This window comes from Triturus cristatus, chromosome 4_2 (assembly GCF_964204655.1).
Source record: "Triturus cristatus chromosome 4_2, aTriCri1.1, whole genome shotgun sequence".
In the NCBI taxonomy this organism is placed as follows: domain Eukaryota; kingdom Metazoa; phylum Chordata; class Amphibia; order Caudata; family Salamandridae; genus Triturus; species Triturus cristatus.
In genome coordinates this window covers 964,574,300-964,601,944 of record NC_140586.1, presented here as the reverse complement: position 1 = coordinate 964,601,944, position 27,645 = coordinate 964,574,300, and the positions used below count along the sequence as shown (strand labels likewise).

Sequence of the window (27,645 nt, the reverse complement as noted above, 5' to 3'; positions counted from 1 at the left end):
TATGGTGGTAGGACAGTGAGTGTATGTACATGTAGTGAGTGTGTAGCGCAGCTATGGTGGTTGGAATCTGTGTGTGTATGTACGTGTAGTGAGTGTGTAGCGCAGCTATGGTGGTTGGAATCTGTGTGTGTATGTACGTGTAGTGAGTGTGTAGCGCAGCTATGGTGGTAGGACTGTGAGTGTATGTACATGTAGTGAGTGTGTAGCTCAGCTATGGTGGTAGGACTGTGAGTGTATGTACGTGTAGTGAGTGTGTAGCGCAGCTATGGTGGTAGGACTGTGAGTGTATGTACGTGTAGTGAGTGTGTAGAATGGATATGGTGGTTGAACTCTGGGTGTTAAGGAGACTGTGGGTTCAATTTTAAATGCTTCCTGTTTAACAAGGAACATGAGGGACGGAGGAGGAGGCTTCCACAGACACGGGGGAAGGGCTGCCTGCATTCCTGTGAATGGAGAGTTTACACTCACACCAGGGGTGTGGAATTTAATAAAATATCGACTTGTCCATGGGGCAGGTTGCTTCATAAATCTACTTGTCCTGTAACAAAATCCACTTGTCCCTTTTGTGCCATGTAATGTGGCGACAAATTACGGCAGCAATCTCATTAAGCAAGAGTTCTGATAAAGCCTCTCTAATTATGCCAGGGCTTGTATCATAGTAGGGTTTGAATACTAGCAATTCCCTTGTGTTGCTGCGTTTCTGCAGGTCTACATACTGGGGCTGAAAGTAGTGGTTAGCAATAGTTCAAGGGTTGAAATGCCCTTTAGAGTCTGTGCAAACCTACTAACTTGCATGTTTTAAGGGTTTTCACAAACTCTTTTCTAATCTTTTCCCATACTGAAAAAGGTTGGAAATTTACTCCTGGCAGTGGCAGGCGTAAAACTTCTTCAGGGTTGGTAAAAAAGTGGTTGGAGGAAAAGTGAACTTGAAACATTCTGATTTTCACATGAGCAAATCTACACAAGCACATTTGCTCATGCTAAAATGCAGTTCACAAATATTTTCTAGGAGTACTATTTCTTAGCCTACTTCTGTAAACTCTTGTGAATTCACGGAGACTGTATATATGCACGTAACGCATGGATATATACCATGGATGCACTTTTGAGACTGTCTTTAATAATTGGGCCTCTAATTAGGCCTGGGGTTAACCATGACCTTTTGTGTTTAGTAAAATTATGTCTCTCGCTCTCTCTTTCTCTCGGTCTATCAGCTGGCTTCACTGTGAGTGACAGTATTCTGCTCTATTACAAGGAGCATATTGGCACACAAAGTAGTTTTGTTCAGTGCCTGGAACTGCTGTGGCAATGTGTGCTTTTTGAGACCCAAAACTGTTTTTTTGCTTTTGCCAATGCTTGTTGGAATGGCGAGGGACCTGCAGCTCCCACACAGATAAGGTTTTACAAAAACCATGCTTAAACAAGTCACGCACTGACAAAACCAAAGGCCTGACCACCCATTTCAGACTTACTGGCTTTGCCAATGCTTGTTTATTTTTGTTTCCCATAATCTGGTTACACTGATTTTCCATTATGAATATTTTGGGGAAATAGAAGCATACTTCAACATGTTACTAAATGATGCTGCAAAGATATGGTACCTAAAATCTTACAGTAGTTAAGCAAAATATTTTTTTCCTACTTACATTTTTTTGTGAACATTTTAATTTGAAAGCAAAGAATCACTGTTGCTTTCAAGCTTCTGCAAATATTTGCATATAATCAGAGAGCATTCTGGGAGCATTATACATAGCCTCATATTACTAACCTTTGAAAACGTGTGTGCATGTTTATACTGGAACCACCGTCAGTAGTACAGGCATAGCTGACATTTACTTTTAGTGCTCACCCTAATAATAAAGGCTTTGCATTAATGAACCATAAATACAAGTTTGAACAGCGTTAACACATCAACACATATATTATCTTAACTGTAGACACTGCCCTTCCTTGATCCATAATGTGGTATTGTAAACTGCAAGCTAAAGTGTTTGTGCTGTAGGGGGTTGGGCCTACTTGGCCCAAGGGCAAAATAGACATTAAAACTTGTTGCCCTTGACCCCAAACAATATGTCCCGGGCGTCGGGCTATAGGATTTCCACATCCCTGCTCACACACTGAGTTTGTGTGGGAGTTAAGAGGATGGAGACCAGGCAACTCTGTTTCGAAAACCTACAAAAGAAATACACTCCTCGGTACACCAACTACCACCCTAGAGCTTTGCGAGATGGCCTCCCTTACAGACAAATTTTGTGCATTCGACACAACTGTAAGTTTGAGGAGGACTTCTTTAAAGAAGCAGAGAGCTTATCATGCAAACTCAAAGCATGAGGCTACCCCAGAAAAATGATAAAACAATCACTCAAAAGGGCATGGTATTCTCAGAGGGAGACTCTATTACAACCAAAAAAATAAAACTCTTGTGATACGTTCACTTGTGTTACGGCCTTTTGCCCTTCAACTAACAAATTGATAAAAATCATTAAAAAAACATTGGAATGTGCTCTCCCTATCACTGGGATTGCCCCTTTTATCTTTTAGAAGAGGACGCAACCTTAGAGGCCATCTGGTGAGAGCATTCAAACCTAAATCCGTTGACACAATGTTGGGCCTTCCCCCAGTCAAAGGACACTTTCAACGTGGAAACAGCACAGCTCGTAACACCACAGCCAACACACAAATCGTTCAACACAAAGATATACTTCAAGAGTGGGATTTCTTTTCCAATTATAATTTGCAGAATGTATTTTACAGCATCTGTTGTCCCTGTAATTGGATTTACATTGGCTAAACTATTCAAAAAGTTAAAGCCAAGATTTATCAGCATAAGAGCAGAATCCGATGTAAAGTGGCCTCTGTACCACTGGCCGAACACTTTATGGAGGATAATCATACCGAAGATGACTTCTATTGGCCGGTCATTGATCTGATTAAACCCCAGCCTCTGGAGGTGATGTACAAACCCTGGTAACTCGACTGGAATGTAAGTGGATATTTAAACCTCAGTCCATCCAAGATGGACTCAACGCTACGGAAGAATGGAATGCTGGACTCTAATGGGCGGAGTACAGTCCATACTCCATTTCTCAACCATGACAAGTTTACGAAGGTTGCCTTATTTGTTTTGCCGTACCGTCTTAAATCTGTTTGTAAGCAGCTTGTTCTGATTGTTTGTCCATCTATGCACGTTTAAGTTCAAATCAAATTTTGATTTGATGAGGATACATTTCTATAAATTAGATTTCTTTCCAATGATTATCAGTATATGATGTTTAATGTATAGTGGTGGTTGTATTATTTTTCTTAATTTTATTTCTTTGTGATGTTTATTATTTTATTTATGTGACAATATTTGTTTTTAATACAACATTGTCCAATAGCATTTTATGCTACATTTAAATAACGTTTGTTAATTCTGTGTTTTCACCTACCTGTCACTGCTTCCTTTTTAAGGTTTTAATTTGTTTTGCTTGGCCTACTGTATATAATTTTGATTTGGGTTGTGCCAAATGTAAATATGATCTCTTTTCATGTTTATTTTGTTTGTTTTGTTTTTATTGGCATTTTCCGTAATGACAATACATTTACATTCAGATGTGACATATCAGCATTCCCAATCCTTATCTTCGCAGTGCGGAGATGTAAATTTCACAAATCATAAGCTTCTGTTCTCAGATCCTCCTCTGAGACGTGTACAGCATAAATGTTGCATATACCATTATCCCAACTATATAGAACAATAACGTTTAAAGTATCCCCCTTCCCCCCTTCGCTCCCAAGGACGTGTTAGTGTCATATCGTCGCCAGAGAGCCTCCGGGCCCGGCCACTGTGACCATCTCTTCCTGTCCTGACTGCATCAAGTTTGCCTCCCCGTCGGGGGTCTTCCTTCTCAAGTATATCTATTTCATGAGATACCAGGCCCTCGCAACTTCTTCTAGCTTATCGTCTTTTCTGACTTTTTTCATTCGGATTAGCTCTGCTGTGGCCCATTCGGGTACGTCCTTAACCCATCTCTCAACTGTGGTGGGATCTGAACTCAGCCAATTAATTGCTATCCTCCTTTTTGCGAGTACTAACCCTAATTGAACACATTTTCTACCAAGTTTCTTGTTTTTTGGCATAGTGAGTGGCATAGTGAGTGGTATTTTCCACCCCCTGGCGGTTTGTAGACTGTCTATTATTTTCCCCCAGTGGTTTGTTAGTTCCAAGCAGTCCCACACCATGTGTACAAAATGAGCGTCTGCACCTAGGACAGTGATTTGTGTGCTCCGGGTATATTTTATGTAGTACTCGCGGGGTGAAATATGCCTAATTTATGATATTGTATTGTATGAGTTTCAACCTTGTGTAAGAGCTTACCTGTGTGACCCCCTCATGCACATTCTTCCATCCTGTCGCTGTTAGGGGTTCATCCATTGCGGGGTCCCATTTTGTGTGAATTGGAAGGGGACCGGTGGGAAAATCTTCCTCAAGCGCTCTGTCTATATGTGAGAACAGTCTACGTCCTCCCGCCAGGTTGGATATCGTCTGTGGGACTGTCGTAACGGGTGGCTCTTGCGGAGCCACCCGTTCTCAGGCCACTGCGGACATTTTCGCATATTGCAGTAATTGCCCTCTGGCAAGCTCAAACGGGTTCTCTGCCTCCTCCCTTGTTATAAACTGCTCAGCGTTATATGTCTCCCATCATGTGGCAGCCTCCCTCTACCCATTTATTAATTGTCATTGTTTGCCCTGTCCTTTTGAAGAACAGTAGAGCATCTGGGGCATAGGGCGCTCGTTTGACTACCTTCTGTACAGCAGTTTCCCAGATCGCAGCAACATGCCTGATAATGTATGGGAAGGATTCGGGCACCCCAGACCCGGTCATGAGGAGCTCCGGGAGAGGGGTTCCCTCGTGTGTACCTGCTAACAGCTGTTTCTCCCAGTTCTCCCGTTCATCCAACCAGTGCACGGCATGATGCAGTTGTGTAGCCATGTAATATACTTCTAATTGAGGGACTTCCAGCCCCCCTGCTCCCATCTCCTCTGTAAGGTCCCTTGCTTGATCCGTTTTCTTTTGGATCCCCACAGTAGTTCCACTATCAGGTGTTCTAGTTGTGAAAAATACCTGTGTGGGATTCTATATATAGAATTCTGAAGGGCATATAGACATCGTGTTAGGATGACCTTTTTTGTTAGCGCCACTCTGCCCATCACCTTTTAATGCCCTCCACGCTCCTTCCTATATTACTTTCTAGATAAACCATGTGTGTGTGTGCCACTCTAATCCCAAAATACCTCACCTCGTCACGTACCCAGTCCATCCCCACCCTTGGTAGCTAAGGCTCACTTTTTCCCACGAGATTTCCCATGGGGAACAGTTTGGATTTCCCCGGGTTAAGGCGCAGACCGGACTCCTCCCCAAATCTCTCCAGCTCTGTGATAAGTGCTGGTACTGCTACTTCGGGGCGACATAGGTACAACGTGTCGTCGGCATACATAGATACCACATGGTTTGTGTCCCCTAATCGAAATCCCCAGCCCTCTATTTTGTTTCTCAGGGTAGTCGCCAACGGCTCCATCGCAATGGCAAACAGCAGCGGACACAAGGGGCACCCCTGCCAGGGAACCTCTACGAAGGCGTATCCTCGCTGCCACCTTAATGTATAGTATTTCCATTTATTTTATGTACTGTCTTCCCAATCCCATCCTCTCAAGTACCGCCCATACATAGTTCCATTCTACAGAATCAAAAGCCTGCAGTATATCCAGCAGACCCAGCGCCCAGCTCTCTTTTTCTAAACTTGGCACATGTCACACATGTGCCAGGCTACGCAGATTATGTGTGGTATTTCGTCTAGGAATAAACCCAGCCTGGTCCAGGTGGATCAGCTGAGGTATGTAAGGCAACAATCGGATTGCCAGAATTCCACTTAGTATTTTAGCATCTATATTTAATATGGACATCGGTCTGGCTTCGGGATCATAGACACTACCGCCTCCAGCATAGTTTTTGTAACACTTTGTGGACTAGGGCATTCATTAAACACGTCCAGTAGGCGGTCGGCCAGCAGCAGGGCAAATTTTTGATAATACCCCGCTGGGAGCCCATCACCCCTGGGACATTTCTCCGGTTTCAGTTTTTTGATAGATGCGAGAATTTCCTCCTTGGAGATTGGCGCCCCCAAAGCTTCTGCGTCTGCCTCTTCTAGGGTGGGGAGTACCGTATCCACCAGGAATTCCTGTAATATGTATGACCTCTTTTCATGTTTGTCTGAATTACGTAAATTGTAATCGTATAAGGTCTCAATATCCCCATGCCATAATGTCGGTATCTCACATTCAGCATCTGTTGCCCCCTTTTGGCGTGCTGGTGACTATTTGACTATTCCACTGATAAAAATCCTTTGTCATGATGGGTTCCATCCCAGCCAGACCTCTTTTGGCATTCTACTGTCCCACTGTCGCAAACTTTGTTAGATGGAACTTTACCCGCTGTAGCAATCTACACGGGGGAGAGAGCATCGATAGAGCCATGTCACCACCACTAAACATGCTTGGGACATAAGACATGACAATCCTCTCTCTCCCCTCATATTTACTCTGTATTTGGAGCCAGCTGCAGACAAAGGGAGGTGCAAGACTAATTTTACTGGGAAAAGAATTGTCAGGAATAACCACAAACTTGACCTATACGCATGCAACATCTTGGCGTTCTTGAGCGGCCCAACAAAGTCTCTTCCTAAGCTTGTAAGAGAAATGAACCCCTTTAGCGAGGTATCGGGCTTTAGCCTTAATCTTCAACCAGTCTTAGCAAAGCCAACAGGTCTCGCTTATGAGAGAGCTGTTGGCTTTGTCAATGTCTTTATCTATATCTTACAGCAGCGCGGCGCTGCATTGCATGGCTAAGCGTTAGAAAAATAGTGCTGGCTGTCACGCTGCTGGGTCTGGGCGCATCATAGCACTTTTTTTTATGCAGGAGGGGCAGGGCAGGCAACATAACACTGCAGGGGCGACAGGGTAAGTGACAACACAGGAGGGAGTGGAGGGATTAGGTAAGCAACACAATGCAAGAGGGAAGGTAGTTGGAGCAAACAAAAATGCAGTTAGGGGTGGAAAAGGACCAGGAGGGGGAACAAGGCATGCAACGGAATGAGGGAGAATGGTGGGGGGTGAGGCAAGCAACTCAGCTCAGGAGGGCGCAGGAGATCCAGGACAAACAAGAACAAAGGGGCGAGCAACGACGACGGGTCAAGCTACAATGGCAAGGCAAGCAACAACAATGGAGCAAGCAACCGGACCGGGAATCAACAACAACACGGTCAGTGAGGTGGGAGGACAGTGCAAGCAATAGAATGTTGGGGAGAAGGGGCAATTGATGCAACGCAGGAGGGAGCAGGGGCGAGGAAAGCACATCACATGGGATGGATAGGACAAGCAACGACGGAAGGAAAATAAATGGCCTCAGAATTCTGAAAACGAGCAACGGAAAGACACACAGTAATCAAGGAAACAGTACTTGAGTCATGCTCCAGGGGACGAGCAAACATACGAACAGAAAGTGATGCCAGCATGTGAAGACCAAAGAGAAGCAAGGAAATAAGAGTGACAACAAAGATAATCAATAGTAAATAATGGCTGGGCTCTAAGGCCCCTATAAGTAAACCTAATGTCTCACAAGAACAACATACTGGGGCAAGAAGATACTTTGAGTCGCACTACCCGAATCAGACCTCTGTATACATATGTTTCTCTACGCAGAGAGAGCTGGAAAGAGGGCTAGAAGACAGAGCAGTGAGGAGCAGCCTTCCTAGGAGGGACATCAGCTTGGGCTATTCTCAGTGGTACACACAAGAAGGTGTGGGGTCCCAGAGAATACAGTATTATGTAGGGGTACAAGTATCACTGTCAAAATTTACCTCACTAGGTCCAGGGATTGTCCTTATCAGGATGCACAGACACTAATTAATTATGTTGGATTTGTGATTAGATCCTGCTAGTCCACAACCATCGGTCTTTTTAATCCCACCATTGATCCAACCAACTAACAATAAAATAGTCAGCAGGTTATTTATAGGTCATTCTAGCTATATATCACCCAATCTAAACACATTCACTCCTGACACTTATCAAGGGATTAAAAGCATCGCTCTTTCGACCACTTTACATAACGAATCGTAAAGATCTCTACAACATGGTCCTGACGGAGCCCATTAGGTACTGTACACCCCACCCAACGTGGAGCACGACCCGATGATGAAGCATGCCTCCTCGGTGGGTGATGTCTGAGCATCTGATGAGGATAATCCCGGGACCTAAAGAGATCAATCATTCCCAGGATAATTGTAGCCCAACAAACGAATGTTTCTTTCACAACACCACACCTTGTTGGGTGCACTTATGATTTAGGAGGAAGTGTGAAGGCCCAACATAACCCTCTCTTTCCCTTGATATTGAAGGTCATTCCCAGCGATAGAGGAAGTATTTGGAAATCAGGCCTCTGTAAGATGGTGGTTGATGAATTTGTAATGTTTTAGAGTATTTATACAAAATGTCATGTTTTTATGCTGTTTAAGGACCAAAGGTCTAAATAAACTTTACTTTTTGACTTGACTAGACACTGATAGACTAATTTGACTTACCAGACGCAAGACCTGCTGAGTTTGGCAGCCCAGAAGATTTACCGATGGAACCTCTGGCATAAGACTGGGCAGGTGGTGTGTGGTGTGTGGTAAAAAGGCTGTGGTGTTCTGCAGCTGAAAAGAAACACAATTGCTTTATTCAGGGATAGATAAACACATGCATCGATGGACAGACCACACTTCATGTTTGGCCATCAAATTAAAACAAGGAAACATCTCGGCACAACTTCCGAAGGATTGCTGTTGTTGGGCGCGTGAGGTGGTGTACGGACTTGTGAGACAGACCACTAGCAATGGGGAGGAAATCTTCTGAGGAGCTATATATGTCTTAAGAGGATCAACCTCTCATGAAACCTTATGACAACCACTTTACACCAATAGCTATAAAACTAAAGCATGAATGCTTGGACACGGCTTTGCAAGCAGTTTAGCAGGTTGTAGTTCTCGCAATATATCCTGCTGACGCTGCATTCTTTCCTAGAGTTGGGATAGCGTTTCTGCAGTGACTTTGGATCAACAGCGGATGGTGTAAGGAATGGACAACTGTGAAACGTAACAGGTATTGAGAGATTTGTTGAGAGTTGAAATATTGAGACTTCTGGAAATGATCAAGGAACCAGTGTGTGCTCAAAGCAGTTGAACTCTCGATACCAACAGCCGCATGAAAAGATATTTGAGCCAGTGAGCCTGGAGACTTGCTGGTTACAAACCACAATGATGCTGTGGCAGGTACGGCACAAGAAGTGTGAAGAGACAAGAAGCTACAGCCAGTGAGAAACATCAGACAAGTGATGTGCAGGAATCAGAGATCATATTTGAGAAAATAAAACAGATCCAAGTGCAGTGCAATGAATGGGAGCTGGAAGACGTGCTGACCAGAGCCGCTGAACACATCCAACAGGACACTCCACCTGGGTACTCTCCGGCAGGAGCCGTCGGGTACAGGAGCTGGAAGAAGTGCCGACCAGAACAGCTGAAAACACTCTCCTGGGCACTCCACCGTGGTACTCTCAGAAGGAGCCGTCGGGTACAGGAGCTGGAAGAAGTGGCGTCCAAAGCCGCTGAGCACATCCAACAGGACACTCCACCTGGGTACTCTCAGCAGGAGCCGTTGGATACAGGAGCTGGAAGGAGTGCCGACCAGAGCCGCTGAGCACACCCAGCAGGACACTCCACCTGGGTACTCTCAGCAGGAGCCGTCAGGTACAGGAGCTGGTGAGCGCTTTTCTTGGTGTCTATGACACTGCAACTGAATAACCAAGTTTTTCCAGTGAGTAATTGACCCTCAAGGGGCAGTGAAGTAGCAAAGACAAGCATTCAAGGCATGCACTGGCACAGGTTGGAACTCAGACGCAGCACAACACAGTAAGACACACACAATAAGGCCAATGTCCAACCAGAACTACAGCGTCAAAGAAGAGTAGGAATTTCATCAAAAAGTACAAAAAGGAGCAGCTAAAAATATACTGAAGGTGCTGGAACCCCCTTGGGCAGAGATACAAACCCCCAAAAAGTTACCACATATCGTGTTTACGCACATAGAGTTGGAGTTTTCAGTTGAACCCGTGTCTAAAGTTAAGCTTCGGCATAATACTCAGGTGATCCCAGAACTCCTTGGGACTCAGTAGATCATTCTACAATGTTTACAAACAAAACTAGTCAATAGAAAGTGGTATCTAGTAGAAACTGGCCAGCTCATTGGGTCCGAGTCCCTGCTACCATTTTCTCAATTTTGAACAATGTAAAATCCATCTTAAAAAAATAGAACATTTAAGCAGCACAAGAGTTACACCCAAGTACTCTACGTATGTTATTTGGTGCCAAAAGTCTCAGGGTCCTGTCAGAAAGCCTTATACCTATGTTTACTGCTGTAAATTCTTCCACTGATACCTGGCAGCTATCCATGAAAGGATTCTTTCCAGTTTAAATGTTTTTAACACCGTGAAGTTATCATTCAGTCATGCATAGTTGTACACACTAGTAAATGGAGAGCAAAAACGGGGGAGTGGGAGGAGCAAGGTGAAGATACCCTTGACAATTTGTAAATGACCACAAACTTGTGAAAATGTGAGCATTTCCCAAAGTTGAATGTGACCCTTTCCCATGCTGGACATTGTTAGAGATTTACTTCAGAAAAATGCTGGGGTAACTTCACATCCAGGGTGGGAAGGGAAATGGATCACCAACCAAACTTGGTGGCATGTTGAAGGGGTTTCTCCCTGATAAACTGGTGAGATGGCAATAAGCACTGGGAAAATGCCATGTCACTAACATGTTATGGGATGTGTATTTGTAGAGCACACAAGTCATCCTAGTGCTGAAAGCATGAGCTACAAGTGCCGTGCCCGGTCTTACATTTATTGCAGAATCCATAAACTGAGGAGGCGGCTCTGATACGTAGCGGACGGTCGTCTCAGACTTATGAGCGTAGGGGAAGGCACAACTGCCAGATCTGGTTTTGCGTAAGCTGGGGAAGTGTGTGAGTAGGAGTCTGGCTGAGCAGAGGTGGCTAGTAGGTTTGTGGAAGTTTATGAAGTTGTTGAGGCATGTGAGGGACAATGTTGCATAAGGCTTGATCTCACAGCATGAGGAGTTTTGAGAGTGCTTGTTTATTGACTGACAGCCAGTCAAGATCTTTGAGGTGTGAGGTGAGCGCACGGAGGTAGGTTGAGTGCGAGTCTGGCTGCTGCGTTTTTTATGGTCTTGAGTCTTCTAATGATTCAGACATGGAATGCATAGCCGTAGTCCAGCTTGCTAGTGATAAAGGCTTGGGTGACGGCTCCGAGCGTGTAAGTGGGGAGCCATTTGAAAGGCTTCTTGAGCACTGTGAGTGTGTGGAAGCAGGAGGCGGAGACTGCGTTCACGCGGCCAGTCATAGCGAGTTGGTTCTCTATTACTAGTCCAAGGTTTTTAGCATGAATTGCCAGGAGGTGTGTAGGTCCACATTCAGTAGGCTACCAGGTGGAGTATGAGATAAAAAGCTCTTTGCCGAAGGTAACTTCTCCTGTCTTGTCTGTTTTGAGCTTGAGACAGTTAGTTCCATCCATTCGGCGACTTCCATCATGCATGTGAAGAACCTTGTCTGGGTGCTTGCCATGTTTTCGAGAGGGAGAGTATGAGCTGGGTATCTTCAGCGTAGGCTATGACATTGACTGCATGGACACGGAGGATGTTGGTGAGTGGGGCAATGCAGGCGTTGAACCAGTTCAGGTTGAGCAAAGATCCTGGAGGAACTCTGCAGATGAGGTTGGCATCTTCTGAGATGAAGGGAGCCAGGCTGACGGACTGGGTGTAGCCTGCAAGAAAGGAGCAGATGCAGCGAATCGCAGGTCCTTGGATGCTGGCTTTGTCCAGTCGTTAGATTAGGATGGGGTGTGAGATTGTGTCGAAGGCTGCAGATAGGTTCAGTATGGTGAGGGCAGAGGTGTTTCCTCTGTCCGTGATCAGTCATATGTTGTCGGTGGGGGCGATGACGGCAACCTCTTGTGCCTTAATCAAGACTGAGGAGGTGGTCAAGAGGGTCAAGTCATTGAGGTTGGTGGCTAGATGTTTGGTTATCATCTTTTCCATAACTTAAGCTGTGTAGGTTTGCAGCGAGATGGGTAGAGAGTTGGCAAACGTCTTTGTGTCTGCTGAGAGTTTCTCGAGGAGGATGGGGGTACTTTGACATATCTGCAGGCATCTGGGCTGAGTTGACTGGATCATTTGGGATTGGGGTAAGGGCTGCACTGATTGGGCCCAGTCCTTTAGTGAAGAGGTAGTTACTGCAGGGATCAGAGAGTGCTCTGGAGTGTATGACTGCATTGTTATTGTCGTTTCTTGAGGTGTGATGGTGGGCCAGACAGTCTGGGCACTCGTCTGGGTGACTGTTGGTTGGGTGTTGGTTGTGATGGGCAGGATGGCTGCAAGGATGGAAGAGTTTGGTTGGAGTTCGAAGAGGGGAAATGGCAATACGCACTAAGAAAATGGCATGTCTCTAAAGTGTGACATGACATTTCCACTACACAACGTCAACTGGTCTCATAGCTAGAAGGTTCTCATTGAGCGATAATGGCAGTACTGAGGCCGTGCTCTCTACAAAGTCTGGTGCAAGGGGCTTTTTCTGCCAGTGTCTTGAAAGCTTCAAGCTGCAGTCACATTTTTGTAGTGGCAGGGCGTTTTTGGATTGTATCCACTGCTGACCAAATACTTGTCCAGTCCAGCTGAAACTAGGATTTAGGTCTATCAGCACCTTCGGAATCCATCGTCTCCAGAACTATCCACGCTACAGAGATGGGGGAAATAGTTCTGTAATCAGGACAAGTGCTTGCAGACAACAGGGCACAACACCAATGGTAGGGGGTGAAAGATCTGTGTCTCTTTGAACAGGATGGTGCCAGATATGGGTCCACTAATGGCACCGGCTGATTATCAATCGATCCCTTGTTTCGAAGTTGGCCCTAGATGCTTGCAGAAAGTGTGAGTAATCATCACCTTAACTTGCATTTTTGTTTGGGTAGAGTCCAGAATCCCATCCTGGTCATAGCATGGAGACATTTCTTCTGACCTTCCCAGATGAGTTTCAAATGACTCGTATTGAAGGGCTTGGTGCAGTTAGAGCTGACAGCTACTTTGGACACTGTTGACACTTGATAATGGTTGACCGTCCTTTGGCGACGGGTCTAGCGGCTTGGGTTTCCAAGGCGTCTGCTCCTGTGTGGGTGCACACAGGTTGTTGCTCCTCTGCCCTTCTGCTCAGCAGTGTAAGGAACAGTGTATGGAACAGCCAATGGGATGTTATGTCTCATCCTTTCTCTTTACTATGCATTCGGCACTACTGAGGGGTTATTCCACTCCTTTAGTTTGATGGTATCACCCTACGTCAATGACACACAGCTGTTTCTTAGGCTGAAACAGGATTCTGACAATTGTATCAGTCTTCTGAGGGTCTGCCTCACACCTATTCAAGTCCTGACGACTACTAAAACTTTAAAGACAAACAGAAATAAAACTGTTCTTTTCATTGGTGGAAGACAGGAAGACAGAACTTTGGCCTCCACTGGTTGTCGCTGCAACAGGGTTAGAACCTGGGCATCACATTTGTCTCAACTGTGCATCCCTGGAGTGGTTCTGGCATTACTCATCACTCCTTAAAGAGTGGAAGAGGTAAGAGCAGTTATTCTCTACCAAGTAGACTGTCTGTTAAACCTGGCATCTTTTGGTGTGTTTCCCCTGTCTTTTTGCTTCTGACCTCCTGGTTTTTGTGGTACTCTGGATCTTGTTTTCACTGGTTTCCCTACTACAGTGCACTGTGTGTACCGAGGGTACACAAACCAAATACTGCTAGTGGGCCTGCAGCACTGATTGCGCTACCCACACCAGCAGCCAGTCAAAATGTTCTCAGACCTGCCACTGCAGTATCTGCGCTCAGTTTCCGCTGCCATGTCGACCTGGCAAGTGCACTCGCCAGGCCCAAACCTTCCCTTGGCTCAACATTCCCCCATGGGCAGGGTGCAGTGTATGTGCAAGGTAAGACACGTACTGGTGTGTGTGACATGTCCTGATAGTGAAATACTGTCAATTTCGTTTTCACTATTGAAAGGCTATCTGTCCCGTAGGCTAACATGGGAGTTGCTTTGTACCATCCTACAAGAATTACTTTCCATTGGGACAAAAGGGAGACATAGAGTTTAGGCTTCCTGAACTCAGAATTTAAAAATACATCTTTTAGTGAAGATGATTTTTATGTTGTATATTTGAAAATTCCACTTTTAGAAAGTGGGCATTTTCTTGCTTAACACACAAGATGATGGATGGAATGTTGCACAATGGCAAAACACTCACCCCCAGTCACAGATCTGGGTTTAATCCATCGTTATTTTGCTCACCACACCACCCCAGTTCAGACATGGCCATATGCAAATCGGTCTTGACCCTGTGCCTCATGGGAACAGTCCAGCCCGAACTAACAAGCCATGTCTTCCCTGGACCGGAATCAAGCATCCGAGGACCGGTTTCTGGCTATCAGCCGTCATCAGCCAGGATAGCTTGACTCCAGTGGCGTAGTGAGCACGGGACCCACGTCTGGGCATACCCTTCCCACATAGGGTGAACAGCAAAACACACAAGATGATGGACGGAATGTTGCACAATGGCAAAACACTCACCCCCAGTCACAGATCTGGGTTTAATCCATCGTTATTTTGCTCACCACACCACCCCAGTTCAGACATGGCCATATGCAAATCGGTCTTGACCCTGTGCCTCATGGGAACAGTCCAGCCCAAACATCTCTGTACTGGGGTGAATGTATGGCATTGTTCTGCATTCTGTCCATCAACTGTTGTTTTGCATTTGTCACCCCGAGTGGGAGGGGTATGCCCAGACATGGGTCCCGTGCTCTCCATGCCACTGGAATCAAGCTATCCTGGCTGAAGAGGGGTGAAACCCCGAAACCGGTCCTAGGATGCTTGATCCAGTCCAGGGAGGACCTGGCTTGGCAGTTCGGGCTGGACTGTTCCCATGAGGCACAGGGTCAAGACTGATTTGCATATGGCTGGGTTCAAACTGGAACGGCATGGTGAGCAAAAAAACGATGGATTTAGGCCCAGATCTCTGTACTGGGGTGAATGTATGACATTGTTCTGCATTCTGTCCATCAACTGTTGTTTTGCATTTTCTTGCTTAACCACCCTGTGTGCCTCTGCCATTTGTGTATTCACCATCTGAGTTCAGAGTGACAAGAGCAGGGATGTGCATTCACACTAGACAATCGCAAAGGGGGGGTGAGGTGTGCCCTGCCTTTTCTGGGTGACTCATACCAGGCAGAATAGACCTGGCTGCATTTAGAGCAGGGGGAGGACTTGTCACTTGCACCTGAATGGACTGTGGCTGCTTTCCACAATGCTGTCTCCACCTGCCTGAGACGGACAGTACTGGATTGTGAGTGCCAGGAGAACTTTGGTTGTGCCAACAACACAGAACTTCAAAGGGAAATGTGATATAAATATTAGGGCACAGACCCTGGGATCTTAGAACTCTTTTGGATCAAGAAACCTGCCAAGAAGAAGAGTTGAAGAAGCTGTTAGGAGAGACTACCACTTTGCTGAGTGATTTGCTGTGTTGGCCTGCAGTGGCTGCTTCTGTGTTGGGTAGTGAAAGGTCTGGACTTTCTGCATCCTATTTTCCTGAGTTTCTCCAAAGGCTTAAGGCAGAGCTTGCCTCCTGTTCAAGAAGTCTCAGGAATAGCAAAGACTTCAAGTTCATCTACTATCAACACTGGGAACTGAGAGTTTTGTGCTGCAACAGAAGAAAATGCAACCCGACGCCGTCTATGAAGTCGCTGCCGTCTCCATGACCTGAAGGCACCGCAAAGGGCACCGCAAAGGACACCGCGGCATCGCACATTCAGAATATATCAGTAATGCAGACGCCAGTGCTGCAGAAATCCCATCATGTCATTTCAGTAGTTCCCAAGCAAAAAACCAAACAAATCCACTTTAAAATCCTCTGTGTTATTCATCAGACCTTTTACAATGTACAATGTAAGTCCAAACTCCATGTCAGACACGGTGGTGCCCCACACTCTTACATGGCTTCAGCGATCCAGCCAGCAGGCCCTGAATCATATTCCTCGTTTCCAGAGGACTAGATACAGGCAGATGATCTTCAGCGAGCTGGGTCATCGCCTATGGAACGGGCTATCTTTGGCCCCTCGACTCATCCCTTCCTATTGTAAAGTCAGAGTAGCTTTAGGAATGATCTGGCAATGTCCTTATTCAGCTGACGCACTGTCCTGTTGGCCTGTGCTTCGTCTGTCTGTTTCAAGTCCATGAGTCTGACCTTAGTCACTAGTGCCAGGACGCCTGTGGTACGATTGATAGATATAACGTTTCTACAGCTACAGGAGCTTGGATGAAAAAGTGGTGCACGACACACAGATGCAGTGGCACAGACTTCTTTTAGTACAGTAAAATGCAGTGCAGCGTCCACAGATTTCTTATTGTGTAGTTAGATGAAGTGGGACAGATTTCTGAAAGTGCAGTGTGAGAAAACCAGGCTTTTGTAGGAATCCCCCCAATTGTTGCCCCTGACTGATACTGGTGTTTTCTGACTCTGACTGTGCCCTGGGCATTGCTAATCAGGCCCAGTGCTCCATTTAAAAGGTACATGGTAATTAGGTGTAATTACAATTGATACTGACAACCTACCTGTAAGTCCCTAGTATATGGAAGGGCATGTAGGTGTAGAGGCCCTGTAGATTTAATGCACTTAAGTGTGCACTGCCGTGGAGCCTGATGTCATTTTTAAACCAGCTCTTTCTTTCAGGCTGCTTTTAGAGTAAAATTATGTCCAAGTACTTTAGAATTAAAAGTACTTCTAAAGTACCCTATTCTTGCATATATATACCCTAGGTTCTGCCCTAGGTGCCCCAAGAGTAGGGTGCCATAATAAAACAAGCATTGGCATAGCCAATAGGTCTCGCCTTTGGGACCTTATAAGTGTTTAGCCATGCAACAGTTGCATAACTAAATACTTATAAGGTCCCAAAAGCGAGACCTGTCGGCTATGCCAAGCAGCCGTGCGGCCGCGAAAGTGATCGCGATCAAACATCAAAGCGGCCGTGAAAGTAATCGCTGTCAAGCGCGGCGCGCGCGCCCGCGCACATGCACTGTAGCTCTAGGCTGGCCTGGTAGCACTTTTTGGAGCACTCTCAAAAAGTCTCTCCAGAGCAGCTCATGCGCTGGGTCAGGCGAGACCTAATAAGCAGGGACAGTGTAAAAGATGTTTTAGATGCCTGGTGACGGAAAAACGGCCACGTTGGTTTTCCCCACTGTAGTACACTAGCTCAATAGGCTAACGTTGGAAGGCTTTATTTGACATTAATGAAGTTTTTCTTTTGACAGTAGGGAGAGCTAAAATAGTAATTCAAAGAGTCAAATTAACAGTCGCAATGAATCTACAACTTGCCATGGTTGTATTTATTATAACTATTGTAGGAACTAAGTTATAGAACTGCTTTCCTAAAGTTACCCAATTCAACTCTGTAGCAGCCGCTTTGGATTGGCCAGCCTTTGACAGGCTGAACCAAGCTGCCTTGATGAGATGTGAAGTAGCCTGAAATGAGACGAAGTAGACATCTGGTCGGAGGTGATCTGCAGCCTGCAGATGTCAGGACAGGAAGGGGGCTCGGTAGCCAAACTGACCTCCAAAGGAAGAAAGACAGTGAGGACAAGAACTAGGCCCACCCCGCTTCCTGCAACGCCAGCCAGGCGGGCGCCCCTGTAATTGAATTAAGAGGGGATGGAAGGCAAGTGTAGGGGGAAAGTTAGCCACACCTGTGGGCGGGCTTAACAAGACCTGAAGCTCCATGAGAGATTTTTTCCATTTTGTTTTTTGTGGAACAGTGATTTCTGAGACAAAAATATACCACGCATCTAAGGAAGTGGTCATCACATGCACCCCATTGGTCAGCTTCTTTCCAGCCCAGAAACCTGGATACGTAGGGGAGACCTGCCCAGCAACACAGATCCCTGCCTGGAATAATCAAGGGAAAAAGGACTTCCCTGGTGAAGAGCTGGTCTGCACCACACGAGGACTGCCCTCATAAGGACTGCACCTGCTCCACGCTTTGGGCTTCACAAGACGACTTTGCCTTGCTTCAAAAGATTAAGGAGTGGACTCCCTGAGGCAACAGGTACAAAAGACCTTTGAGAGGTCACCTACATCAACTCCACCACAACAAGTCCAGCTGGCTAGCTTCGCCTGGAATTTAAAGGATTTGACCAGGTGCATTGTGGAAATTGTGTTCCCAAACCTCCAAGAGGCAAATCAGAGCTTCTGGACCCTTGGCTGATGGTGTGGACCCTCAAAGACCCAAACGAAATATCTGGAGGAGAAGGACTGCCCTGCAGGACCCTTGGACTGCACAAGAGAGGACTACACTCAGGAGGACTCCATCTGCTGCACTCACAAGGCTTCACAGCAAAAGGACTCTGCCTGTCTCAAAGGATCAGAAGTGGACTCCCTGATCAGCAACAGACAGAAAAGTGCTGGATGGGCTACGTGCAACATCAACAATGAGGACAACTCCAGCTGACAAGCTTCACCCGGATTTTACTTGGATTGACCTGGTGCATTCTAGGAGTTGTAGTCTCAGGTTCCAAGAAGCAACCCCGAGCTTCTGAGCCTTTGGCTGGTGCTGTGGACCACTTTGCTGCATCAAGAAATACTTCTGCAAGTAAGTGTGAAAGTGTTGCATCGTGGGGGCATGATCTCTTGACTTTGTGCCGGTCCAGCGTGACCTTTTTTTAACCTTTGAGTGTTATTTGCTTCTAAGCGTTAGTTTTACTTTTAATCTTTAAAAATTAATATCCACTGTTCCCTACATTGGATTTGTAATTTTGGTGCCATTTTGAACGAGGCGGTGTTGTGGCCCTCGCACAACGGGAGAGTCCTGCTCAGTCGGTACAGGTTGTTCGAGTTCTCTCCCCAGAGTCCCACAAGAGAGGGGTGGGAAGCAAGCGGAGCCGACAGAATGTCAATGTGGATCTGGCTGCTTTTGGTGAGAGGATCGCATAGTTTGTGCTGCTCGGTTCCCTAGTCTGTTTAGGTGGTGATGACCCTCTCAGGACCCGTTCTCACCAGGGCTGCCTCTTGCGACCTGGAGTGGGAGCGCAGGCGGCTGAGAGGCACAGCGTTGACAGCCCCAGCCAAGGAGGGCTGGGACACGTCTGATTCTGGTGCGGCACTGCAGCCCCCGCTGATAAGGGCTGGACCGCGTTCGATTCGGCCTGCAGTGGCGAGTGCCTTCACCTCATAACTGCTACCGAAGAGAAGAGTCCCCGATGGAGGTGAGAGAGAAACATAGTGGTCAGTGAGTCGGTTGCACCCTGCACAGCGCACACATCATTTTTGCCATGATCTCCGTCACTAACCAGCTGCGGCCCTGGGGAGTAGGTGAGTCACCATGAAGAGTGCCTACATCAGTGGGATAGACGGAGGCTCCTTCTATGGGTCACCTTCATGAGGAGTGGCAATCTTAGCTGCTCCAGTGAAATCAAGTCCACTAATATTTTTGACCAATGGTTATTGGCTAATGTTCCATTTTAGGGGGTCTCTCTCTCCAGCCCTGGCATGAAGAGCACATCCACAAGATGGCACCCGATCAGTTTGATTGAAATACACACAGGATATTCTTTCTAGCCCAGGCACATAAAGTAAAGAACGACTACGTGCAACTTGCCATTGCATTAAAAGAAAGGTAGGACTATACACTTTGGTACATCTATGGAGCGGCCATCTTGTAATGGTGTCTCCTCATTGCTTATCATATACCTGGCTTCTTCTTTGAACCTTTTACAGTCGCTCTATTGCATTGAAACACAAGTAAGTCCCATGCTGACATACCAATTCAATAATTGAATTGATTATGGAATTTAAAACAGGACGACAGATTCATCAAGACATTGAACGATATTATGACTTGTTCAGCTACAACCCTATTCTACACAAATAGCTATCCAATAAACGTCCTTTGAAAATCTCATTTTCAAACTCAGAATTAAATGCATCTCACACCGTTGCTTCGTTTAACAGCATGGCTCAAAAAAACTCTTACCCGAGCGATAACCTGCTGCCATAGGTGGGTTATAAGGCATTTCAGATTGCCTACCCCCTAACCTATCTAAAAACACTGCTAAGAACTTCAAACATAATCTACTCAAACGGCACAACTAAACATTTATCTCGGATGTCTACTTTTGCACTTCAAAAGATGTTGTGGTTAAAGACCTAATCTCCTTCACTAACAGAGAAGCCAATGAAGATAAGTCCCAACCTCCATGCTCTGATACCAACCAATGAGAACAACTCCTCACGGTTTCGGAATAACCACAATACCCTCACCAGACTTTAAGAACAATTTCGTTATATCCTTATATAACAATGGGAATAACCTATACAAGAATCGGACCGAAATCTAGAACAGTGTGACAAACGTTTTTTGAGGATTAAAAATACTTTGACTAACACTGTACCGTCTACTGTACAAAATCAAAGTCTCTCCTCTGCATTGAAACCCCACGCCGCATCTACCACCTCTTCCTCTTCCATCTGCTTCACCTCTTCCTCACTTACTTTGAGTCGGCATGACCAGTCACCCTGCAGCACCAACGATGAAACCAGAGTTGACGAACCAAGACCTTGCATCACAATCAAAGACTGCCTGAGCACCAGTGTGGGACTTGCCTTCTCCCTCTACTCACATGTCATTAAAACACAATGCTCCCCCCTCACCCCCTAAAGCTTTCATCAACAATCTGGGGAACTTCAGGTTTGCTAACTACCCTTCCTCTACATCACCCTCGCCCGAATGAGAGCCTCACTCATTCACCGCGCTCCCCAACCCACGGGCTTAACTACCCTAGTACACAACAGGCCTATCGATGAAACTAATCCGGCACCTTTTCCTACCCCACTTCCTCTTTCACCTCCAGCACACCTCTCACTAGCCTACAACATCCCATCACCTTGCCTCCTACTTACCTCCTTACCTATGAGGAATCCTTACTGCATACCAACACTCCCTCCTCCGAGTGATCTCACTTACTATCTACCCCTAGACCATCTACCCACACTTTAAACCCTCCCTCCACTGAGGATAAGCTGCAGACCTCAAGCATGATCTTCAACTAGTTAAAGGTGGCTTTCAAAACCGATTACACTCTCTATGAAGATAGAGAAGCTTTGGAATCGCAATATGACCTCTGAGACTAATCAACCCAGCCCTCCCGCAATGGTTAAACACAACCGGAGAAGAACTTCATCCATGAAAAACCCGGGGAGCCTGCATTGGAAATCACTGCCACATCTTAATCACCATTCCAGGCCCCATGGGATTAATGACCATTTGTCTGAGGCTGACATTCACTCCATTCTACTTTTTTACAACACATCTCGAAGTGACTCATTACCCCGCACCATTTTAGATCCAAACTATTCCCTCCAACCCGTTTAGAGAATTCAGTGTCATTCTCAGAACTATGAACGAGGATAGTTTATTACATGTCTCCACATCACACCTAGAAACCGTAGTAACTAAATCTCACATCAAATCAATGCCTCCTAACTGCAGGTCAGCTGTAAAGCCCACAGCTGATATTGCAGACCTCAATCTTACACAAGTACTGGACCTCCTGATCCTAACTGAAACTTGACTGAATGATTCCTTCTTACTAATTTTGGACTTTTTAGTTAGCCCGAATATGAAATCATCAGACTGAATAAACCTGGCTAAAGTTGAATCGCATAGCATGCATCTTTTGCTCCATTCTCACCCTGAGGCATACACAAACTGCTCCGATGTCTACTTGTGAACACCTGGGCATCGAAATCTGGAACAATGACAAGATAGCTTGTACACCCCACAAATCTATCACCCCCCCAGGTGCTAATCTTTTTATCAAACAAATAATGGAGACCATATCCTCTAACTCTGACCAACACCCTAACCAAATCTTCCCTGGGTATTTCAACTTACACTGGAACAACGCAAATGATCCCTTACTGTGCACCTTAGATGCTTTCCTCTCCGACCTAAACTTCGCCCAGTCCTATAACGGACCTACCCACAACAAGGGTCCCACCCTTGATTTAATCATAGCTAAAGATAACGTTACACAACTGGATGGCATATCACCTTGTGACTGGTTAGCCCACTACCTCATCTCTTTTCTGATCTTGGAAAGGATGCTGACTAGACAGGGACAACCTCGTAAGACCAAACACAGGTCTAGAGATTTGACGAACATCAACGTAAATGATCTAACCTACATTAGCAATAACCTACTTCCTCCGCCCCCCAATATGACAAATCTGGATAACCTTACTGAACACTACATCCACTCCATGATGGATTTGTTCGACGCAATTGCTCCGAAGCAATTCAAAAGGATTCCCAACAAACATTCCAATCCCTGGTTCAATTGCTCCCTTAACGAGGAAAGTCACAAACTAAGGTTGGCAGGGAGATCATGGAGAAACTCTCCTTCTATAACAAACCTCAAGCAGTTGAGGATGACAAGAAGTGCGTACAACAGACACATCCATTGCATCAAAGCCGATCACTTTAAGTTACTGCTAGACAATGCCAAAAACAGACCAAAAAACCTTTTTGAAATCATCAAACAAGAAACTAACCACTCCACTAACCAACACTCTGCACTCAAGGACTCACCCCCTAGCCGTGAGAAGTTCTCTACACACTTCATTGAAAAGACAAGAAAGATTGAACTAGAAATACAACTGACCTCAAAAAAAGCATGATCAGACCAAGCCCACTCCCCCTCCATGGCTGCCTTTGGCCAGTTCCCCTCTTTCTGGCTCTAGGGAGTATACGGAAAAAACATCGCATCGTGGAATACCTTTATACCACTAGATGATGCCGAGCTACTCACAATTATAACTTCATTGAAACCTTCAAATAATTTCCATGGTCCTCTGCCCGCCAAGCTTCAGAGAGCTTAGATCTTCCATTCTCCCCCCTGGTCTAAGATTGTCCATGAATCTATTGTGCAGGGCTTGATTACCGGCTGCCTCAAGATAGGGCAGGTCACCCCCATCCAAAAGAAGCCACATGCAGACTTATCTGATCCGAACAACTTCCGACCAATTTCTAATATCATGACTTTAGCCAAACTACTTGAGAAATGCACACACACAACTCTGTAATCACATCCAACAGTTTCAGCTCCTAGACCAATACCAATCAGCCTTCAGATCGGGACACAGTACGAAACTGCCCTAACGCGCATTGTTGATGACGCCCTGAGACTACTTGACTAGAACGAACTTTGCCTACTTATACTTCTTGGTCTTGCCTCAGTATTTGACACGGTCAAACATGACAACATGATTGATCTTCTTGAAAAAAGGATGGGATAATCGGATCCAGTTTTAACTTGGCTTGCCTCGTTCCTACATCACAGAAAGCAGAGAATCCAAGTCAACCATTCCCTTTTTAGCAGTACACCGGTCTCAATTGGATGCCTCAAGGATCCACACTCTCGCCCACGCTCTTCAACATGTTCATGGAACCTCTCACCGAAACTCTGAACTGCTCAAAGGTACAATATCACTTGTATGCCGATGATACTCAATTGTACTTGAAAATGTCTTCACCGGATGATATCTAAACTCTTAACTTTGCTCTTCTAAAAAACTCAACAATGGTCAAGTCAAAATCAACTTATGTTAAATACATGCAAGACGGAATTCTTCCTGATTGCCCCCCACAATCACTCTGGCCCCATTCAAGATTGGCTCAAACAACTAATGGCTCTCAACTGCGCTCTTCGTGTTGTTGACTTCACTAGATCTTTAGGCTTAACTCTGGACAAACACCTGAATATGCAAGACCACATCAGTGCAAGAACTAGGGGAGCCAATCACCAATTCAACACTTTAAGGAAAATCAAACCGTTCCTGCCTCCTGTTGGTATGCAGCTAGCAGTACAATCCCTAGTTATCTCCCGTTCAGATGACGGAATTGTGACCCTGGCGGGGATACCCAAAGCTAGACTGGCCCCTTTAAGGGCTACTCTGAACTCTGCGGCTAGACTAATCATGGGATCGAGAGAAGGTGATCACATCACACCACATATAATTCAACTCAATTGGCTCTCACTTGAAGCAAGGATTCGCTTCAAGATAGCCTGCTTGAGGCACAAAGCGCTTCATTATAACACTCCCGTTTACCTGGCAAAAAAAAGCAATCTTTCTGGTTTGAATCGGTCCCTAAGAAGCTCTAACACTCTACTATTGGAACCACAAAAATTGAAAAAGAAGAGAACTTATAACCGCACCTTCTCCGGTCTTGCTCCGAGAATATGGAAGGATCTTCCTCCCCAAATCAGCGCTAACCTTCCACGCCTCATTCAAAAAAGAAGTCAAAAGGCGGTTCCTGATAGCGACCTGCAGCAATAGACTTGAAGTAGCCGAAACTAACATTTATCTCATGTTTGCAGCACTGTTCTCTCTTTCAACTATGCAATGCTTTGCTTCTTTATATCTAATATGATGCTGGCTGTTCTATCTTTAGCATTGTGTATGTCTAGCTTCTTATGTGATTAGTACTTTACGCCTTCACTTGCTTATCTTGTCCGCTTCTATGTGCAGGGCTCTGATACCCTGACCACCTCTGCGTGGACTTTGTGGCCGTAACCTGTCCCTTCCGTGCTAAAGAGAAGCTGCATTTCTGTGCTCGATGCTTTAGTTGTTTTTTATGCAAGCCATGGCAACCGTACTTGGCCAGTCCCCTAATCCATGACCCTGCAGAGTTTAGCACTGCTCTGTGGCGGCTACACCGATAACTATCCTTTACTGCTTTATTAGATTCGTATTATTTTTCATGTTTCTGAATTGGAGTTTTTTTTTACATTATTTGTGCTCCCTTCCACGGGCCTGTCTTCCCCTCTGCCTTCTTTCCCTCCTTATCTTGCTTTCTCACAGACATCACACACTGCTGTACCAGCCCCCCTTCCCTTAGACCATGCACCATAACTATTGACCACACAACGCAGCCTTATTCTCAAACCACACAACAACTCAACTGTATAGTTTAAGATGGCAGTCCTGTTTTTTTTCCATCCAGTTTCCTTGAGTTGTGGATACAAGTTTCCCTCTGTGACAATCCTCATGTTGTCAGTGCTTGTCCTTTTTCTTCCTCCCATTGTTGGTCAGTTTGACAAGCTCTTACTCTGGAAATCCCCCGTTTTGACACAAAATAGGTTTATCACCTACCCTGTGATGTGCTACCTGCAATGCAGAACCACCAAGTGTTCCGCTTCTTCAACCTGCCTAGGGACACCTCTGGAGCAGTGGGAATCCAGATGTGCTCATTGACGAAGCCCTCAAGCAAGCCCCTTGCTTCATTCTTGTTCTGGAAGCGGTTATATGTGCGTTTTAGTGTTTTTTGCTCGTCTCTAACCGAAACGATTCCAAGACTTAATTTTTTTATTAGATATTTGTGTTGCAACCAATTGCCATTGAATCAGATCACCCACCCCCAAATTTTGAGAAGAAATCTACAATTGCAAAGAAGATTCCATCCACCAAGCCAGTGTAAGGATATACTTACTGAAGGCCCAAGCAAAACTGGATTTTCCTGTTCTTCTCCCTGAAATTTGTACCAACAGCTGTAGATGTTTGTTCGCTGTACGCGCCCTTTAAAAACCTCAAAGAGAGATCACAACTCTGCCAGAGATTCAGATCCTGCCTCGGTGCAGTGTTTGAGAGGACCATGCAGTGTCTCTGCGCCTTTGACTCTCACTTGTGACAGTCCCAGCTCCTCACTCTACCTCCCATGCTCTGTGCAAACGCTTTATTCTGGCTGCCAGTGTCTCTAACTCCCTATCTCTCATACACTTTCTCGCGCTCTCTTTCTACGTGTCTCTCTCTCTCTAAATCTCCCTCTGACATTCTCTCTCAATTTATCAGTCCACCCATGTCTCCCAATCTCTCCCTCTCTCACCTCTCTCGCTCACATTTCCCTATCCCTGGTCTCCTCATCTCTCTCTTTCTGTCTCTCTCACCAGACCCATCCGCTTGTCTTTTCATCCCACTCTCGCCCTCTCTCTATCTCTCTTATTTAACCCACCCATCCGTGTCACGCAATATCTCACGCCTTCTCTATTTATCTTTCATCTAACCTACCCGTTGTCTTATCTCTCCCTTGCTCCTTCGTCTTACTTCTTCACCCAAGACGTCCCATCTACCTTTCCCTCCTTTTTTCTTTTTTTCTCACCTTACCCACTCACCACTGTGTTTTCATCTCTCTCCTCTTTCTCTCCCACCTTTGCCTTCATCTCTCTCTCTCCGTTATCTCTCTTGCCCTCTCTCTGTAACTATCCACACATTTTGCCCCATCTCGTTCTTTGTCCTTACCATCTCTTCTTTCTTCCCATCTGTATCTCTATTTCTCGCGTCTGGATTTTTCGGATAGCTCTCCCCCATCTCACACACTCATCTCTCTTTTGTTTCTATGTCTGCGCCCTATCTTCCTTTTATCGCCATCTGTCCATCTGTCTCTTGTTTCTATGTCTGCTGCCCTATCTGCCTCTTATCTCCATCTGTCCATTTGTCTTTTGTTGCTATGTCTTCTGCCCTATCTTCCTTTTATCTCCATCTGTCCATCTGTCTTTTGTTTCTATGTCTTCCGCCCTATCTTCCTTTTATCTCCATCTGTCCATCTGTCTCCTGTTTCTATGTCTGCCTCCCTATCTGCCTTTTATCTCCATCTGTCCATCTGTCTCTTGTTTTCATGTCTGCCGCCCTATAGGCCTCTTATCACCATCTGTCCATCTGTCTCCTGTTTCTATGTCTGCGCCCTATCTGCCTCTTATCTCCATCTGTCTCCTGTTTCTGGGTCTGCCCCCTATCTGCCTCTTATCTCCATCTGTCCATCTGTCTCTTGTTTCTATGTCTACCGCCCTATCTGCCTCTTATCTCCATCTGTCCATCTGTCTCTTGATTCTATGTCTGCCGCCCTATCTGCCTCTTATCTCCATTTGTCCATCTGTCTCTTGTTTCTGTCAGCCCCCTCTCGGCCTCTTATCTTTATCTATCCGCTGCCCCAATCAGAACACTTCAAAAGCTTACATTTTCAAAAATGCAAATTAAATATTTAATTGAAGCCACCTCACAGGGGTGAGACAAGAGACACAAGAGTGTGTGGGTGCCTGGGTGCATGTGCGTGTAAGTGTGCATATATACGTAGGTATGTATAAGTGCCTGTATATGTCCGCTTGTATATATGTGCATGTGCGTGTGTGTAAATGTATCTCCTCATGGTAATGCTGTATATGTATGTGCATGTTTGCTTATGTGCATGTCTATGTGCGCGTGTGTGTCTGCGTTTGGTTGTTCTCTTGCCCACATGCGAATGTATGCATGAGTGTGTGTGTGTGTGTGTGTGAATGTATGCTTGTGTGGTTGCATCTATTTGTGTATGTGGCTGCCGGTGGCTGTTTCCAAATGTGTGCATGT

The 27,645-nt window shown here is 45.7% G+C and overlaps 1 protein-coding gene across 2 annotated transcripts in view; it reads right to left on the bottom strand.

Moving 5' to 3' along the window:
• The window catches only part of LOC146839152 (uncharacterized), a 61,392-nt gene that overhangs the window by 26,034 nt on the left and 7,713 nt on the right, over window positions 1-27,645 (bottom strand). Inside the window, exon 2 of one of the 2 annotated variants that reach the window (XM_085603179.1) lies at window positions 8,623-8,736. The gene's annotated coding sequence lies outside the window, so the exon portion shown is untranslated. Of the gene's footprint in view, window positions 1-1,768; window positions 1,825-8,622; window positions 8,737-27,645 lie in introns of those variants that run through there. The other variant, XM_085603180.1, reaches the window with a different exon arrangement.